The sequence below is a fragment of the Anolis sagrei genome, chromosome 1, assembly GCF_037176765.1.
Source record: "Anolis sagrei isolate rAnoSag1 chromosome 1, rAnoSag1.mat, whole genome shotgun sequence".
NCBI classification, from domain to species: Eukaryota; Metazoa; Chordata; class Lepidosauria; order Squamata; family Dactyloidae; genus Anolis; species Anolis sagrei.
Window position 1 is genome coordinate 282,117,265 of NC_090021.1, and position 18,315 is coordinate 282,135,579.

Below are 18,315 nucleotides of genomic sequence, written 5' to 3' on the forward strand. Positions count from 1 at the left end.
TAACAGAAGTCAGAGCTTGGGAAAGTTCCTTTTTAGTTACAGTTTCCCCAGATTCCCCAGTCAGCATGCCCTTTCAGCTCACGCTGGCCAGAAGTCCAAACAGTGTGAAACGAAACTAGACAAATAGAGGCATTCTGTATTAAGAACAATGTGCCATGAAACCTATCTGCAGACCATAATATAGCCATCTAAGTAGCTGATGAAATACATTCTGGGTCTAAATGAGTTCCTTTATGCATCCGCTTATTTTTTTAGTATTTTATTTATTTATTTACAGTACTTATATTCTGCCCTGCTCATCTCGAAGGGGACTCAGAGCAGATCACAGAATACATGTACGACAAACATTCAGTGCCGTTATACATGGTCAAGACCGACAACTGTACATACATAGAGGTATATATAGGCTTTCCCATCTTCGGCATCTTGGAGGCTTTGCTCAGTTCTGGGGGGGGGGGTGTCACTCCACTTTTCCCTGCCAAAGAGCTTTTGTAAGCTTCCTTCTTAATCAAATTGCCAACATTTTTTATGGCATTTCCTTATGGGTGCCTTAAATACCTCCCCACTTAAGGGGTACCTGTTTATCTACTCACATTGCTGTTTTCGAAACTGCTAGGTAAGCAGAAGCGGGACTAAAGGCCAGGACTCACCCTGACCTAGGCTTCGAACTGTCAACCTTTCGGTTGGCAAGATTTATTGCAGCTGGTGGTTAACCTGCTGTGCTAAAGCCCGGCCCTACACTATCAGGACTATAAAATAGTAAGGCAATTAGAATCAACCACAGTACTCTCAATAAGTAAGTAAGATTGCTAATAGTATTGCACAAAATAAAACCTAGGTTCAGGTTATATTTTAATAAATCTGATTTCAAGAAAATAAAGCACTTTAGTTATTAGAAATGAAGTTCTGAGAGAGCATTTGAGAGAATATAATGCCATCACCAAGAAGGTGTTAGCTGTGGAAGTATTCAAAGAAAGGCCATTGAATAACTTTAAAAAGTGACAGGAGTATATGGAAGAAGGTATACCGCTATATATCCATAGTAACCCGCCTTGAGTCGCCGTATGGCTGAGAAAGGCGTTCTATAAATATAGTAAATAAATAAATAAATAAATAAATAAATAAATATACCCAGACAATAAATCATAGAGTTTTAAAGATAAGCTCCAGCACTTCAAATTATTCTTGAAAATAGGCAGCCAGTGAAGTTGTTTGAAATTGAGAACCACTATCATATACGTTAGACAAATTCCCCTTAATGTTATATAATATGATCTTAGATATTTCATTCAGCTTCTTATGCAAATTTTCTGCAGTTGAAAGACCTCTTCCTGGTAACACAGCATCCCTAATATGGAAATAACGTACCAGGATGTTGGCATCTACATTCTGGTAGCCTATGAAGGCACAGGTTTCCCATAGATCTTTGTGTAGATCCAAGAAGAAAGCGGCTTATAGTCACATTTCAAAGGCACCCTTTTCAACCTATTTATGTAATGTGAAAATAATACATAGTGCACAGGATCCTACTTATCTACCTAATGGGGAAATAATGCAGAGTGCAGAGGATGGACAAAGTATGCCCCCAGGTTGTTTTGGAAGCTCCTCCAGACATTGGACATACTCTTTATTTGCATCTCCAGAGGTGAATCACCTTTCTTGGAAGCCTCTAGCATTCAACTTTTAAATACAGTAGAGTCCAACATAAACGGGCCGGCAGAACGTCGGATAAACAATACGAATGATAGGAACTTTAAGTATGCCAACAGAATTCGATATGATTGTTGAGATAGTTTTAACTAGATTTTAACGCCAAGACAAGTGATTTTAATGCTTTGATATGGGTAAGGTCTAGTATATTTCGGCATTGAATGTTTGCCTTTTATATGTTGCGCTCTGCCCTGAGTCCCTTTTGGAGTGAGAAGGGCGAAATTTAAATTTATTTAAACAAACAAACAAATAAATAATAAACTAAAATGTCAGATAATGCGGAGTCGCCTACTGTTCTCCATCTGATGCAGCGCTAGACACCTAGAATACTAACAACAGGGACTCAAAGGATTAAGGCAAAGCAACGCCTCGGGGCTAGAGCGGTTCAGCAGGAAGTGCCCGGATACAGAAGAGGAGCGTGGAGATCACAGAGGGGAAGAAGGGAGGATGCTTCTGCTTCCAGTGCTGCCTCTTCCCCCCTCTTTCCTCCTTCCCTCTCCTCCTTGTCTTGCCTTTTTCACTTATTGGGAATGGAGAGAGAGTTGGGGATCACTCCTTTAATTGAAGGGGAAATGCTGGAGGAAAAGGGGGACGTCGGATAAGATGGAATGTCAGATAAACTAAAGTTGGATAAGCGAGACTCTACTATACATTGCTGGATCCTCTGCACTATTTTAGCACACACGTGCACATACCCCAAAAGTTTTTCAAAACCAGATACAGAATTCAGGTTACTTCAAGTGTAATTGTGTTGGTTTTTTGACAGGTTTTTTTGCCCTTGTACCTGCCACAGATGTTAATCCGTACAATATTATCTTATCTACATAACATAAACTCTTCTCTCCCTTCTTTAAAATGACACTTTCTTTGCCATCTGCACATGATATTTGTGACTTAAATGACAAAAGTGGCAGCGTTGGCAGTTCCTAAAGAAAAGAACCCAAACTTCATTGATGTTTTGGCTCATTAACAAAAGAACCTGCTGCGTGTAGTAATTGGGGTAATGATTCCACATTGTGATTTGTTTAGAGAGTTTATTTCTTTGTCAGTGACATGACTATTGATGTGTGTCATGGAGCAGAGATGAGCCACGGTCTCTGGCACAACTAACGTGAAAGTTGGATACTATTTTCCACACTGAGTGCTCATTCATAACAGGTTTGGACTCGAGTTGCTCTGGAAGTTCTCTTGGCACATCACCCCTGTGAGGATTTGGAATGGATTTGTGCTCGTATGGAAGAATGAATGGAATTGTATCATCCTGTGCTTTGACTGCTGCCACAGAATTAATTAATCCAGTGCAGCAGTTTAGGACAGCCCTTCCTAATAAATCCTCTCCCTCTGCAATCTTGTCTTCAGGCTCTATATAAAGATGGATTAAGGCATAAAGAGGATCTCATCCATTAAGCGCCTTCAGTATTCTGTGTTACCTTCTGTACATTGCATAAGGTTTGAGAACGGCTGCTCATTAGATTACAGTTAAATAGTGGGGGGGGGGGGGGGGGGGGCTGAACTGGGATGTGATTCTCATTTTTTTCCTGTTTCAGTTCAGTGCCTCTGACCAGAACCAAATGTTAGCTGTAAAATCCTTTTTCCAGTGTTGTCTTTAGGATAGAGAAACCGCTTTTGAGAGATGAGAGAAGCGTACATCATGAATGCCAATTTATAAGGGACTCTTGTTTAGAAATAGCAATGAAACATAATTTAGTACCAGAGGACCAAGCCTAAGAAAGCCTTGGATTGGCTTATTCCTCTTCTCTTGTTTTCCTCCTCTGAAACACCAGCAGGTTGGAATTGTAAGCAATTCTCAAAAAACCACCTTCCACAACCTAAGTTGACACAGATGTTTAAGAGATGCTGATCTTGGTCAGAAAAGAAATACACACATGATATTTCGAATGAAAGGATCAGATTTCCCCTCAGGCTACACAGCCTTAGAGTGAGTGGGACAAGTTTATTGAGTGCATACATTTTAGTAGCCAGCATGAGAAAAATAATGCAGAACTGTGCAAATTTATGGACAACACACCTTTGCTACCTGCATGGCTTAACTAATCCATCATGTTTATGTTAAGCCTCATCATCATCGTAGGCTATTATGCATGGCCTAGTATTTATTTATTTACAGTATTTATACCCTGCTCGTCTCACCTCGAAGAGGACTCAATGCGGCTAACGGAACACACATACGTCAAACATTCAATGCCGATTATACAATTAACAAGGACAGACAACACAACAAAGGTAAAGGAGGCTGTGCTCAACTCTGGCCGCAGGCAGGGGTGGGGGGTGGGTTGTCACTCTATCGTCCATGCAGAGGAGCTTTCCTCTGATTGATGTCCTTAAGGGCACCTTTATTACCTCCCTGCTAAAAGCGGTACCTATTTATCTATTCACATTTCTGCTTTTGACCTGCTAAATGGGCACGTCAGCTGAGGCTAATGGTGGGTGCTCACCCTGACCCAGGCTCAAACTGCCAACCTTTTGATTGGCAGGATTTTTCTGCAGCACAGTGGTATAGCCTGCTGTTCTATGCCCAGGCCCTGTGCTAAGTATAAATGTCTTCCAACAGTAGAGTCTTGATGGTAAGTCTGTAAGTGACTGTAGAGACCTATTCTGGACCAGATGGTCTCTTCAGGCTAACTTTGGGGTCACATGCTTTCCTTACTTTGCTTGCTCAGGCAGAATTCATAAAAAGCACAAGATGCAAAAAATGGTTGAAAGAATACAAAATGCAGACACTTCAGCATAGTGTTTAAGGCTAACAGAAGCACCTCTTTACCACTGTAACTTACTGTTGTTTGCTGTGTTTCATCTGAGACAGACTATGTTTAGGGTAATTATGCTTCCAAACAGCTTCAAAACAGGGTTCCCAATTGTGGTTTGTTTAAATCGGTAATTACCGATTACTGTGGTCCCCAAGAACTAAAATATGGTCCGCGGCCTCACCATTACTACACCGTTGCAACAAGAGTGACTGGTCTTGAAAAACCCTCTAATAGTGCTGGGGCAACGGGGATTTTGCGAGGGAAGATGCTGAATACCCACGAAAGGCGTGACAACAAGCCTCTTGACTTCTACTTCTCCTCCTCCCTTCCCCTGAGTGGATCCATTCCATGTGGAGCCTGGAAGTCTTCATTTTTAGGTCTGTTCCTGGGGTTATTTGGGGTGCTGTTTCAGAAAATTGCATTGGATAGACCACATCAGCTCTAGATTATTTATTATGGTTTTCTGTGGGTGAGCAGATGACAACTACTGGATGGCATATCTTCTGTATCGGAAACTAAAGCTGATGTAGTTTATCCAATGCAATTTTCTGAATCAGCATCCCAAATAACCAAACCGAATCTAAAGTTCATCAAAAATGGATTCATGGCCCTTTTGGTACTAATGTTGGAGAGTGGTCCCTGGTCAAGTGGTCCCACTCCCCAGTCAAAGTGGTCTCTGATCAAAAAAAGGTTGGAAATCACTGATTTAGATAAAGAAAGTACAGACAAGTTTCACAAAGTTTTGGAAGGTCAGTTTTGGACCTGGCTGAGTGCTGCAGTCCATTCCACTGTGGGAGGCCAACAATATTCAGCAATGTGGCGAAAAGTAGAAGTCAACTCCCCCCCCCCCCCAAATTCTGGCTTTTCGGGGAGGGGGGGAAACAAACTTGAAACCGCATGTTCTTTGTTTTAGAGGAGAATTGTTTGCAGAATAAAACCTTGATCTCATTTGGTGTTAATCCCAGGTAAGTGTGTATAAGATTGAAGCCTAAATTGCCCATTCCTAAATAAAGCAGTAAACGAATGAAAGGACCAGGAATAGAATTGACCTATCCTGGTAAGCAACCCACCGCTGCCCTCAGAACATATAACAGTTGGAAAATGTTAATCTGCTAAATTGCTAAGCAACTGTGTCCTGACCTCAATCCCTATTGGATCAAGGGGAATTTTGCTGATGAATTGCGTTTTCTACTCTAAACCTTGGTCAAGTTGATGTGGGTGAGGTTTTGTGAGAATGGACCCCTTTTTTCTTGTTCCTAGAAATTGGGTTATTCCACATTGTTTGTTCTTGTGTGTTTACAAATGCTTGGTGATCATAAATTTCAGTGTTACCAATTCAAGCTGTAAAAATAAACTGGGAGCTAGCAGTGTGAAGTTGCACAAAGCAAACTTTGTAAAAAGAACATGCAAAAATGAGTTCTCCTACTGGCAGTAGGAGCCTGACATTCACTGAGTATGTTGCTGCAATGCTAAAAACATATGGCTAATGAGGCAAAGTATGAAACACACATTAGATGTGCAATATATCATCAGAAAATGAGGAAAGAAAAGCATGTTTAGTGATCTAAACGTTTATCTTCTTTTCCACAGGAAAAGTTAGGTCTGTGTTAGCAACACAGGAAGCATATACCAGTTTCCCTTAATCTGGATCTTTCAGTATGTGTCAAGACATAACTCCCATCATCCCCAGTTAGAGGATTTGTAATCCAACGAATGAAGAGATGATGTCAAGATGTGGAAGGCTGATCTTTTTGAACTGGCTGCTGCTCTGTAAAGGTTAGGCCTGGATCCTTGAGAGATGCTTATGGGATCTTTTGAGTGTCTGATATGTGCTCTGACACTGAGTTATGTTCCTCCCTTAAAATAGTGGATATAGATTTAGCCCATATGGATTCAATTGTTCCAGACAGGCATGTAGCTGGAGGGGGGGGGGGGGGCTTGAGGGCCTTCAGCCCCCCCCCCCCCCCGAAATTCTCATGGTGGTTTGCAAAAAGGCCTTACTGGTGCATTATTTAAACTGTTATGTTTATTCATATCATGATCTGATCACCATACTCAATATATCCCATATGCATGGGGGTATTGAGGTAATGATACAAAAGGTTTGCTAGGGTAGACCCTCTTTCACTCAGACTCAGCCCCCCCGAACCCCCCCCCCTGAAAAAACTCACACACCCCCGAATCGAAATCCTGGGTACGGGCCTGGTTCCAGACCTCATGTCTGGAACTTTAACCCAGTGGTTCCCAACTTTTATTTTTGACCAGGAACCACTTTGACCAGGGACCACTTTAACCAGGGACCACACTCCAACATTAGTACCAAAAGGGTTACAAATCAGTTTTTGGTCAACTTTAGATTCGGTTTGGTGGGCTGATTCAGAAAATTGTATTGGATAGACCACATCAGCTCTAGTTGCAAATACAGAACATATGCCATTGTCAGTGACAGTGTAGGGGTGGCAGGCAGCACAAAAGGAATGGTAATAAATAAAATAAAATAATAAAGAGGAAGGAGGCTTGCAAACCAGATTTTTATCCTCATGACCCACTCGTAGTCCGCGGCCCACAGGTTAAGAACCACTGCTTTAACCCAACTCACTCTTAGGCAAATTCACATTCTGCAGGTGAACTATCATAAGGATCAAATATGTTTTCATGGAGGAAAGTCCATTGTACACAAAGGTCATTGTTTGCTTATCGGTGACAAGCTGTAGCTGTTCAGACCTCTAATCATCAGAGTAAATGTTTGATGAGACTTTCTGACAACAGAAAGTAATGCAGATAAAGAAGTGCTCGGGAAAGTTTGGCAAGAGGCCATTCTGGCCAGGAGACTCTTGGAACCTAATCTTAAACATGTAAAATTTCCATACTGTCTGTGTAATTGCTGTCTGCCTCTTCTCCTGTTTTAGGAGGAAGAAAACAGCTCTTATACCTGGAGTGAAAGCTGGCAGAATCTTATGAGCTTCACTCATTCATTGTATACTGTTGCTCACCCTCTGATTTTATATTGTTGCACGTTTTAGTTATATTGGTTTTGTATCTTATGTTATGTTATTTTCTTATTTTCTGTTGTGATTTTGTGTTATATTGTTTTACTGTATTGCTGGGTGTGGCCTCATGTAAGCCGCCCCGAGTCCCCTTGGGGAGATGGTGGCAGGGTATAAATAAATAAATAAATAAATAAATAAATAATATTCATGATACCTTGTAGCTGTACTTTTGCTGTAGTACCATAGTTTTTCAATATTTTAGTGTTCTTCCATTTTGACTGGGAGACCCTGGGATTACAGGATTATTTTTGTGTGTGACAGAAGCGACTTGAGAAACTGCAAGTCGCTTCTAGTGTGAGAGAATTGGCCGTCTGCAAGGACGTTGGCCAGGGACACCTGGATGATTGATGTTTTGCCGTTTTGTGGGAGGCTTCTCACATTTCCCCACATGAGAAGCAAGGAGCTTGATAGATAGGAGCTTACCCCACTCCCTGGATTTGAACCGCCAACCTGTTGGTCGACCAGTCCTGCCGGCACAAGAGTTTAACCCATGGCGCCACTGAGATTACAGGATGAAACTTATGTTTATTTTTCAGTTGAACTCATTCCGTTATTTATCAGTGTGGCTTCCCACACTTTTCTTGGAACTATTTGAATGTATTCAACAGCTCCGTGCTCTGCTTTTAGGCCCAGGAATGACTTCAAAGGGCACACGTTTGTTTTTTGTTGTTGTTAATTTGCATTACAATGCATTAAAATGCATAGAGCAAACTTTAGTAAAGGACCTATTAATCTTGCCTATTCAGATTTGTTATGCTGTTGTGTATGTATGTATGTATGTGTGTATGTGTATGTATATATATATATATATATATATATATATATATATATATATATATAGCTAGCTTTCCAGGACAATTTATGTTGAGGGATAGGCAAATAGGTAGCTCTGAGTGTAATGTGTTGTGGGGTTTTCTTATCTTTGTTCAGCAAAGGAGAGTATTATATGGCCAGCATGGTGCAGTGATTTGAGTGTTGTGCTAGGACTCCAGGAGACCAGGATCCAAAGCTCCTCTCAGTCATGGCAAGTCAGACTTCTCAGCTTTAGAGAAAGACAGTGGCAAACCTCTAAATAATCTTGCCAAGAATGCATGTAATGTTGTTTTGTACCTTCTAATTTGGAATTCAGTACTCTATTACTTTTGCAGACTGGCCAGGAAATTTGGACTAGAATATGGCTGTCAGGGCTTCTGTTTAGTGTCAGCAGATCAGGTTACTCTTCAGAAACTTCACCATTCATTTGTTTCTCAGTGTTTTCAGTTAGTGTTTTCAAAGGCCGGAACGGTTCACCAGAGAACCTAAATAATCACTTTCTCTTGTTTTATATCTTGAGACATTTGTTCCACTTCTGAAGCCTATCCTTGCATGCCCTGCTGAAAAAGGTATAGAAAGCACACATGGGAACCGGTGCCTTTTGGACTAACCCCAGGAGCGGAGTAGCCTCTCACGGGAAGTTTGACTGCTCCTTACACTGCATCCTGAGGAGTTTGTGTATACTTTAGCAGGTGTCTTGAGACATGTAATTTTTCAAATAGACTTTGGGCGGATGCTCTGTGGCTTCTAAGGGAATTGTATTTATTCTAAATTGTTTTAACACCAAGGTTATTATTGTTATGTGTCATTCTGATGCTGTTACTTGCTTCAGTTGCACTAAATAAGGATAGCTAGAGTTAAGAAATTGGTGTAGATAAATTCTAGTTCTGCATTTGTTGAAAAAGTCTGCCTAATACAGAGTATGATAAAATGACATTTTTAAAAAGAGAGAGAGAATAATTACCGTATATACTTACGTATAAGCCGATCCGAATATAAGCCGAGGCACATAATTTTACCACAAAAATCTGGGAAAACGTATTGACTCGAATATAAGCCAAGGATGGGAAAAGCAGCAACTACTGGTAAATTTCAAAATAAAAATGGATATCAATAAAATTAGCTTAATTGCGGCATCGGTAGGTTAAATGTTTTTGAATATTTACATAAAACTGTAATTTAAGATAAGACTGTCCAACTCTGATTAAACCATTCTTCTAATCTTCTTCAATGCAAATGTGCTTACGTAACCTTCCAACAATAATAAAGGGAGTAAAATAATAAAGGTAATAATAATAATAATAATAATAATAATAATAATAAAGTAAAATAATGGACATGTATTAACAGTAATAATAGAGTAAAATAATAAATGTAATAATAATAAATAGTGTAAAATAATAAATGTAATAATAACAATAATAGGGAAATAATAACATAATAATAACAACAACAACAACAACAACAACAGAGTAAAATAATAAATAACTTTGACTTGAGTATAAACCAAGGGGGGCTTTTTCAGCCTAAAAATGGGCTGAAAAACTCGGCTTATACTTGAGTATATATGGTATGTCTGCATATCTATATCTATATCTATGCACTATATATACATAGATATATATGTTACTATGTAAAGCACCCTCATTTTGTTATAGCACAAAGGAGTTATTCCTGGGTTGATTGACTGAAATATCATTTTACTTGGTAACATTTTTATTAGGGAGAGGGGGAGAGCCTGCAAATTGAATCCAGACCTCTATATTAATAATAATGTGTTCAGCCTCCATCATTGGGTTAGTGGACCAAGATTAAATAAGAATCAGAACAAACCATTCTTAGAGCTAGAACTAGAAACAGAAAGATCTCATTCCCAGTAGACCAGAGGCTAATAAAATGAATGGCTTCCTCTTGCCTGTTCCTGTTAACTGAAGCAGAGGCATTTGGCTCAAAGGGAGAGCAACTGATAGGGACCTCAGAGTAGCCACCTGCCCTACACTTCACTCTGGGAAGTCCTCTAGGTCAGGGCTCCTCAGACTGTCTGATGGGGTGGGTCAACATTTTTCATCAACGTGCCAGAGATTGGTGCCATATTTCTATCATATCATTATCTTATGTTCATTATGTTAAACAAGGCATTGCTCAGTGGATATTTTATTTATTCAATGTCTGTCCTACCTTTTTGCTAGTATGGGACCCAAGCCAGGTTACAATATGAGGAGCTTTCCCCTGAGAGCTGATTTTGTTTTTCCTGGACTTGTAGAAAAATTGGACATTGGTAATTCTTAGACCAATACAGCAGCATTTGTTTATATTCCATTCTGACACCAAATTTTAAACTTGTATCAATTCAAAGTTTTCTCTCTTGTGATGTCTCATTTGCCTAGTTGAGTTTATTTCCAATAGCTGTTTCCGAGAAGATTCTATCTTCTTTATTTTTGGAATGTTATTGCTACATTGTTCTGTAGAGCAGTGGTTTTCAACCTGTGGGTGCCCAGGTGTTTTTGCGTACAACTCCCAGAAATCCCAGCCAATTTTTCCAGCTGTTAGAATTTCTGGTAGTTGAAGGACAAAACATCTGGAGACCCACAGGTCAAGAGCCACTGCTGTACAGCACTGAGACACTTCTTTCAGTTAACTCACTCTAGGTCAGTGATTCTCAACCTGTGGGTCCCCAGATGTTTTGGTCTTCAATTCCCAGAAATCCTAACAGCTGGTAAACTGGCTGGGATTTCTGGGAGTTGTAGGACAAAACACCTGGGGACCCACAAGTTGAGAACCACTGTTCTAGATGGAAATGCTTAAGATAGCTTCATATATTAAAAAGAAAGCCGAGCTAAGTCTAGCACCTGTCTAGATGTGGAGCTGCTTGGGATAATACTGATTTCTGAATATACTTGGGCTTTGAAAGAAGAGTTAGATTATAAGTATACCTTGATTGTCCCTGATGTCATAAGTAAGAGTTGTACAACCCTACAAACATTGCTCAGTTCAAATGACAGAAGCATCCATTCATGAACCATTTAAATGAGAAAATTGAAAGATAGTACAGTACATTTTCCACATCTATGAGGACTTTGCATGGATATGCAAAACCATGAATAATAGTGGATCTTATTAAAGTAAAGGACTTCTGGCTGAAAAATAGTGTCAAATTCTGTTGGAAGACCTAGGAAATGCCTAGATTGGACATCTTTGTTGGGGGTGTATAGATGAAAAGTGGAAGTCATGCTGTAACAATTAATTTTTTAAAATGCTTTGCCAACTGTAGGATATTGTATGAAACAGGGTAATCGTTTTGGAATATATATACTATGGATCAATGTCTAAGATACTGTCCTTTCAGTATGCACTACAATGCACAGTTATTGATCCCACCCACCACTTGCCTCTAATGTTTGGCAGGATTTTTGCCTTGTGTCTGGTGAGCTACAGAGGACCCTAACAGTGCATTGTGGGCGAGACAGACATGAGTGGCGGCCCTCCTGCTCCGGTCAAAGGCAGCCTGCTGTTGCCGTTGAGTGAAGCAATGTCTCCTTCTCCTTTGCCATCAAAGGAAAGTGAGATGTCTTCCATTACTGTTAAAACAAAAGTGGAGCGCCATGTGGGCCTCGAAGAATGTAGATGTATTGGCAGCTGAACAAGGGGATGAATAATTCATGCCCTGCAATGCCTCCTGTGCCGTTCCCTCCATTTAGGCTGCTTTGGAGCTCTGGCTGCCGAGATGCAAACAGATCGACTTCTAATGCCACAGGGATAAAGCCTCAGACTCTGATTGCTGCTGCTGTCAGCCTTCTGTTCGGAAGAGTGAGTTGCTCGGACTTCGGCCTGACAGGGTGAAGGCTAGACCCTGGACTGCCACCCCAGCAAAACAGTGGTGGGCCATCGAGAGGTTCTAGAGCGAGGGCAGCACTAGAATTGGTTTTCTCTTTCTCTGGGTGAGTGGTTTTGCTGAAGTGGGCAGTGGCTCTTTGCTTAGTGGAAATCACTTTATTTATGTCATAAGGAGTGCCTCTTATTGTGGGAGGAAGAAGCACAGGAGAAATCCAGGCTAGATGGTCTCCACCAAAAACTTGTTCAAACAGGTGATTCTTTGACTTGATAGGAAACCCCTTCTTCAGAAGCAATGTGGTTCAGCAAAGTAAATTTGTTTCTGGAGTCGCTCACTTGCTAGCTGGGCAGTTGGCCATATCACAGTTGGCAGCTAAGCATTTCAGAAAGGGAATTTCTCTCCCTGCCCCTGGAGGGGTCCCTTTAGGTCAAGAATGAGGTGCGCTGGCAGGGCAGCCAGGACGAGAGGAGAAAGTCAGGAGGTGAGGAGAGTAAACAGAACTTTGTTCTCTCTGGCACCCGTTGCACATTGCCAGTGGGTTGCAATGTATCCTGCTCTTTGTCTGCTCATTCCCGGGTATTGATTATAGTGCAGCCGTTTATCCTTTCTGTTTGCACTGATGATAACAAGTGATAGGAATTAGATAATATATAACTTGCTTTCACATTTGGCTATTTAAACTACCCTTGATGCGACAGGCTATATCCTAGCTTGGCAAGCTTTGTGTGCAAGAGTATTATCTTGCTATTTGAAGCAGGCATTTAACCTCGGCGTGAGTCAGTGTTCTTACAGTGGACAATTGATCGTCTGCTCCATCTCAAGTCGGTTTTGCTTGGACTGCCTTCTATCTGGTGCTGCAGCCTTTTAGGACCCCTTCTTGCATTTCTTCTCCCCCCACAAATTGAGTGGGGACAGAACGGTTAGCAATCTTACTATTGTTTGAAATCTGCACCCTCTTTTTTGCCTTTTTTTTTTTTACTGTTTTCACTTGATGATTTATTTAATATGATTTTGGTCTAATTAAATTATTGTATTGTATTTAGAACTGTTTATATTGTTTTAATTGCATGCCGCCCTGAGATCTCATGATAGAGCGCACAATTGAACTATTTGAATCAATCAATTAACTAATCAATCAGAAAAACACTTCTGCTGTAATGTATGAAGTTCGGCACGTAGAGTTTTCCGGTGAGAAAAACCTTTGAGAAGGTAAGTGGCATTTATAAGAGCCTCTCAGTCTGTAATAACAGCCACAGGGAGTACAGAAGCATGATTGGGATGCCTATTTATTTTCTTGTTGTATTAAGACTCCAAGCTCTCTGAGCAGCACACAGTGTATTACATACAGTACTGTAAACACTATAAAAGAATTAAATGCAGCACCCATTGAAACCTTGGCATATTTTTGCTTTAAAAAACATAACAGCATCATCTGGAGTGATTTGGAAAGCTAAAACAGTTTTTACCTGGTATCAGAACATGACAGCAGTATCTGCCACTTGCTACTTAAAACTGCCATCACTCTGCCCTGTGGCATCTGGAGAGTAGACTGCACTTGAGTGAAGTACTTAGAATTATCTGGTGCGCTCCTCTAAACTACAGCATTACAGTGTTAGTTGAATTAGAACTATCAACATTAGTCACTTAGGAAATTGCAGCCCCCAGGGTTTCACAGGATGGGAGCTATGACGGCTTAAGAGATATCAAGGTGATACAACTGTGTAGTGCAAATATACCCCTGATGAGAATTCTTTGGAAAACAGTTCATTTTCCTACCACCATCTACTTCTATTCATCTACTGTGCAATACTGTCACATTTTGCCTCAGCACAAAGCTGTTCACAGGTCTGTCACTGTACACTTGTTTCATATAGTTTTATATAGTATATATATATATATATGGATGGATGGATGGATGGATAGATAGATAGATAGATAGACAGACAGACAGACTAGCCGTCCCCTGCCATGTGTTGCTGTGGCCCAGTCTGGTGATCTGGAAAATAAAACAATGAGAAAGTATTGATTTCTAATATAGGTAATGCTTGTGGGTAAACAGTATTTCTTGCTGTTTCTTTGTCACTGTTGATGTGGAGATTGTCTGGTTTGTCTTCTCTGGAACAGGTAACATACCATTGTCCTTCTTTAGGGGTCACTTTCAAATCTATGACACTATATATGTGTATGTGTGTGAATCATATATATCTATTTACATCTATGGCTGGATGGCTCTTTGTCAGGAAGGCTTTGATTACGTTTTCTTGCCCTGGTGAAGGGAGCTGGACTGGGTGGCCTTAAGTATTTTCTGTTGGTCATGGGGGTTCTGTGTGGGAAGTTTGCCCCAATTCTGTCGTTGGTGGGGTTCAGAATGCTCATTGATAGCAGGTGAGCTATAAATCCCAGTAACTACAACTCCCAAATGTCAAGATCTATTTCCCTCGAACTCCATCTGTGTTCATATTTGGGCATATTGAGTATTCGTGCCAAGTTTGGTCCAGATCCATCATTGTTTGAGTCCACAGTGCTCTCTGGATGTAGGTGAACTACAACTCCCAAATTCAAGGTCAATGCCCACCAAACCCTTCTAGTGTTTTCTGTTGGTCATGGGAGTTTTGTGTGCCACATTTGGTTCAATTCCGTCATTGGTGGAGTTCAGAATGCTCTTTGATTGTAGGTTAAGTGTAAATACCAGCAACTACAACTGCCAAATGACAAAATCAATTTTTTGAGTGATGGTCACTCCTTGGGTTAGTAGGTGTCTTGTGGCCAAATTTGGTGGCAATTTGTCCAGTGGTTTTTGAGTTATGTTAATCCCATAAACGAACATTACATTTTTATTTATATAGATATATATATATAGGGCTTCCTTGAATGGTCTTCCTTAGACATCCCATGCTCGTTTCTTATGAAAACTGCTTTATGCCTAGTTAGGCTATCTGTCCATCAAGCCCAGTATTGCTTTATCTGATTGGCAGTGACTGGCCAGGCTTCTAAACAAGAATTGTTCACATCACCTACTACTTATCTTTAAAGTGGAAACTCTAACTTTTTGCATGAATGCTGATGCTAAGCGGTATGATCCTTCCTGCCATTCATTTCTATGAGAAGCAGCAAGTTTTTCTATGAAATGTACAAATGTTGAGACAAGAATTGGACAAGAGTAGGTTTATGTTTGATTTTATATTGATTGGTTATCTTTTGAAAAAGGAATATTTCAGAAAACTATGTTTGGAAGAATAGATTTTGATTGATGGCTTCCCTTCTCCCACAGACAGATTTTTCCTGCTTTTTCTTTTTCCACGGAAAGTTCATGTGGATTTGGGGGATCATGTTTGAGCAGCGGCAGATGGTGCTGTATATGTTAATGTATGTTAAGCATACATGCCTGAGCCTTTGCCTCATGATATCTTGACATATGGCAGCCAGAGAAGTGCTACACTTTGATACTTGCTGATACTCCAAATGGGGCATAACATGAGTCCCAGACAGGTGGATCACTATAGGTATACTTGCAGTTTGGAGATGTGAACAATGCTGTTCCTCTCAGATTTGCATTTATGATTATGTCTTTTTTAATTTTGAAGATGTAAGCACAGCACTTTAAAAAAATAGATAATAAGTTGTATGTATTTGAGAAAAGGGATTTTGAAGCATTAACCCTAGGGTTTCCAGTCATTATTACAATGAAAACACTGGACGCAACTGGGAGGTTTTATCCTGTATAAGAGCACTGACTACAATCTTTAGAAATTGCAGTCTATGTGCTTATGACATTCCAGACATATCTATTTATAGGTACATGAAGGGTACATTTGTGCAAGTAATGGGTTTAAGTTTGGCCCTCAGATAACGGTTCCTTGTTCTAAATGCCCAGAACTTTCTAGTGGCAAAGAAGAATACAGAGTGATTGTGTCAATAATAATAATAATAATAATAATAATAATAATTGCAAAGACTCCGGGACAAACCAGTAAAGGTGATCCCAGTGGTGATCGGCACACTGGGTGCAGTGCTAAAGACCTTGGCCTGCACTTAAATACAATCGGCGCTGACAAAATTACGTTCTGCCAGCTGCAAATGGCCACCTTACTGGGATCTGCACGCATTATTTGCCGATACATCACACAGTTCTAGACATTGGGAAGTGTCCGATGTGTGATCCAAAACAAAAGCCAGCAGAGTGATCTTGCTTGGTGTGGACTCATCTTGTTGTGTTTCAAATAATAATAATAATTATTTTATTATTTTATTTCTTACCTTCCTCACCCCATGGCTCAAGGTGAGTTACAGAATAATTAAAAACCATAAACATTGTAAAATGTTTATAAATGTTTGTAAAATTGCGACCCTATGGCGCAATGGGTTAAGCCCTTGTGCTGGCAAGACTGCTGATCGAAAGATCGGCAGTTCGGACCGGGGAGCAGGGTGAGCTTCTGACTGTCAGCTCCAGCTTCTCTTGCAGGGACATGAGAGAAGCTTGCCATAGGATGGTAAAACATCCAGGCGTCTCCTAGTCAACGTCCTTGCAGATGGCCAATTCTCTCACACAAGAAGTGACTTGGAGTTTCTCAAGTTGCTCCTTGAGAAACTCCAACAAATACACATATTAAAATGTACTTCTATAAAAGATACATATTAAAATGTATTTCTATAAAGTGTATATCAAAATACACAAAACAGAGATTAAACAAAGGACACAAGTTTAAAATTAGTGTTTAAAAACTGGTTGGGCCTGCCAGAAAAGAGATAGGTCTTTAGATGGTCACAAAATCATAGATCACAATACAAATCTTGCCTTAGTGACATCTGTCTAAAATCCAATCTTGCATGTCTTATTTCCACAATAAAAATTGGGTACTCAAGCCTCACTTTAAAATGTATGGAATAATTTCCCTGCTCCAGGTCTCACAGTGTCTCTTGATTTTGAATAAATGTGCATAGAATTGTATACAATAGGATGGATTGCCAATATCCGCTGGATAATGGAGAAAGGCAGGGAGTTTCAGAAAAACATCTACTTCTGCTTCATTGACTATTCTAAAGCCTTTGACTGTGTGGATCATAATAAATTGTGGCAAGTTCTTAGTGGGATGGGCATCCCAAGCCACCTTGTCTCTCTCCTGAGGAATCTGTACAAGGACCAAGTAGCAACAGTCAGAACTGACCACGGAACAACAGACTGGTTCAAGATTGGGAAAGGCGTACGGCAAGGCTGCATACTCTCACCCAACCTTTTTAACTTGTATGCAGATGTGCGGGGCTGGATGAATGCAAAGCTGGGGTGAAAATTGCTGGAAGAAACATTAACAACCTCAGATATGCAGATGACACCACTCTGATGGCCGAAAGCGAGGAGGAGTTGAGGAGCCTTTTAATCAAGGTGAAAGAAGAAAGCGCAAAAGCCGGGTTGCAGCTAAACATCAAAAAAACCAAGATTATGGTAACAAGAATGATTGACAACTGGAAAATAGAGGGAGAAACCATGGAGGCCGTGACAGACTTTGTATTTCTAGGTGCAAAGATTACTGCAGATGCAGACTGTGGCCAGGAAATCAGAAGACGCTTACTTCTTGGGAGGAGAGCAATGTCCAGTCTCGATAAAATAGTAAAGAGTAGAGACATCAGACTGGCAACAAAGATCCGCCTAGTCAAAGCCATGGTCTTCCCTGTAGTAACCTACGGATGTGAGAGCTGGACCTTAGGGAAGGCTGAGCGAAGGAAGATCGATGCTTTTGAGCTGTGGTGTTGGAGGAAAGTTCTGAGAGTGCCTTGGACTGCGAGAAGATCCAACCAGTCCATCCTCCAGGAAATAAAGCCCGACTGCTCACTGGAGGGAAAGATACTAGAGACAAAGTTGAAGTACTTTGGCCACATCATGAGGAGACAGGAAAGCCTAGAGAAGACAATTATGCTGGGGAAAGTGGAAGGCAAAAGGAAGAGGGGCCGACCAAGGGCAAGATGGATGGATGGCATCCTTGAAGTGACTGGACTGACCTTGAGGGAGCTGGGGGTGGTAACGGCCGACAGGGAGCTCTGGCGTGGGCTGGTCCATGAGGTCACGAAGAGTCGGAAACGACTGAACGAATGAACAACAACAGGATGGATTGATCTGATGTCTAGAAGATAGCAAAAATAGACGGGA

At 40.7% G+C, this 18,315-nt stretch overlaps 1 protein-coding gene across 7 annotated transcripts in view; it reads left to right on the forward strand.

Annotated features, from left to right (window-relative positions):
* Nucleotides 1-18,315, forward strand: part of TMEM229B (transmembrane protein 229B) — a 76,901-nt gene that overhangs the window by 11,871 nt on the left and 46,715 nt on the right. Inside the window, exon 2 of one of the 7 annotated variants that reach the window (XM_060762313.2) lies at nt 6,069-6,254. The exons of 3 other annotated variants lie outside the window; for them this stretch is intronic. The gene's annotated coding sequence lies outside the window, so the exon portion shown is untranslated. Of the gene's footprint in view, nt 1-6,068; nt 6,255-11,844; nt 12,280-12,635; nt 12,655-12,890; nt 13,093-18,315 lie in introns of those variants that run through there. 3 more of the 7 variants (XM_060762295.2, XM_060762335.2, XM_060762286.2) reach the window with 3 other exon arrangements.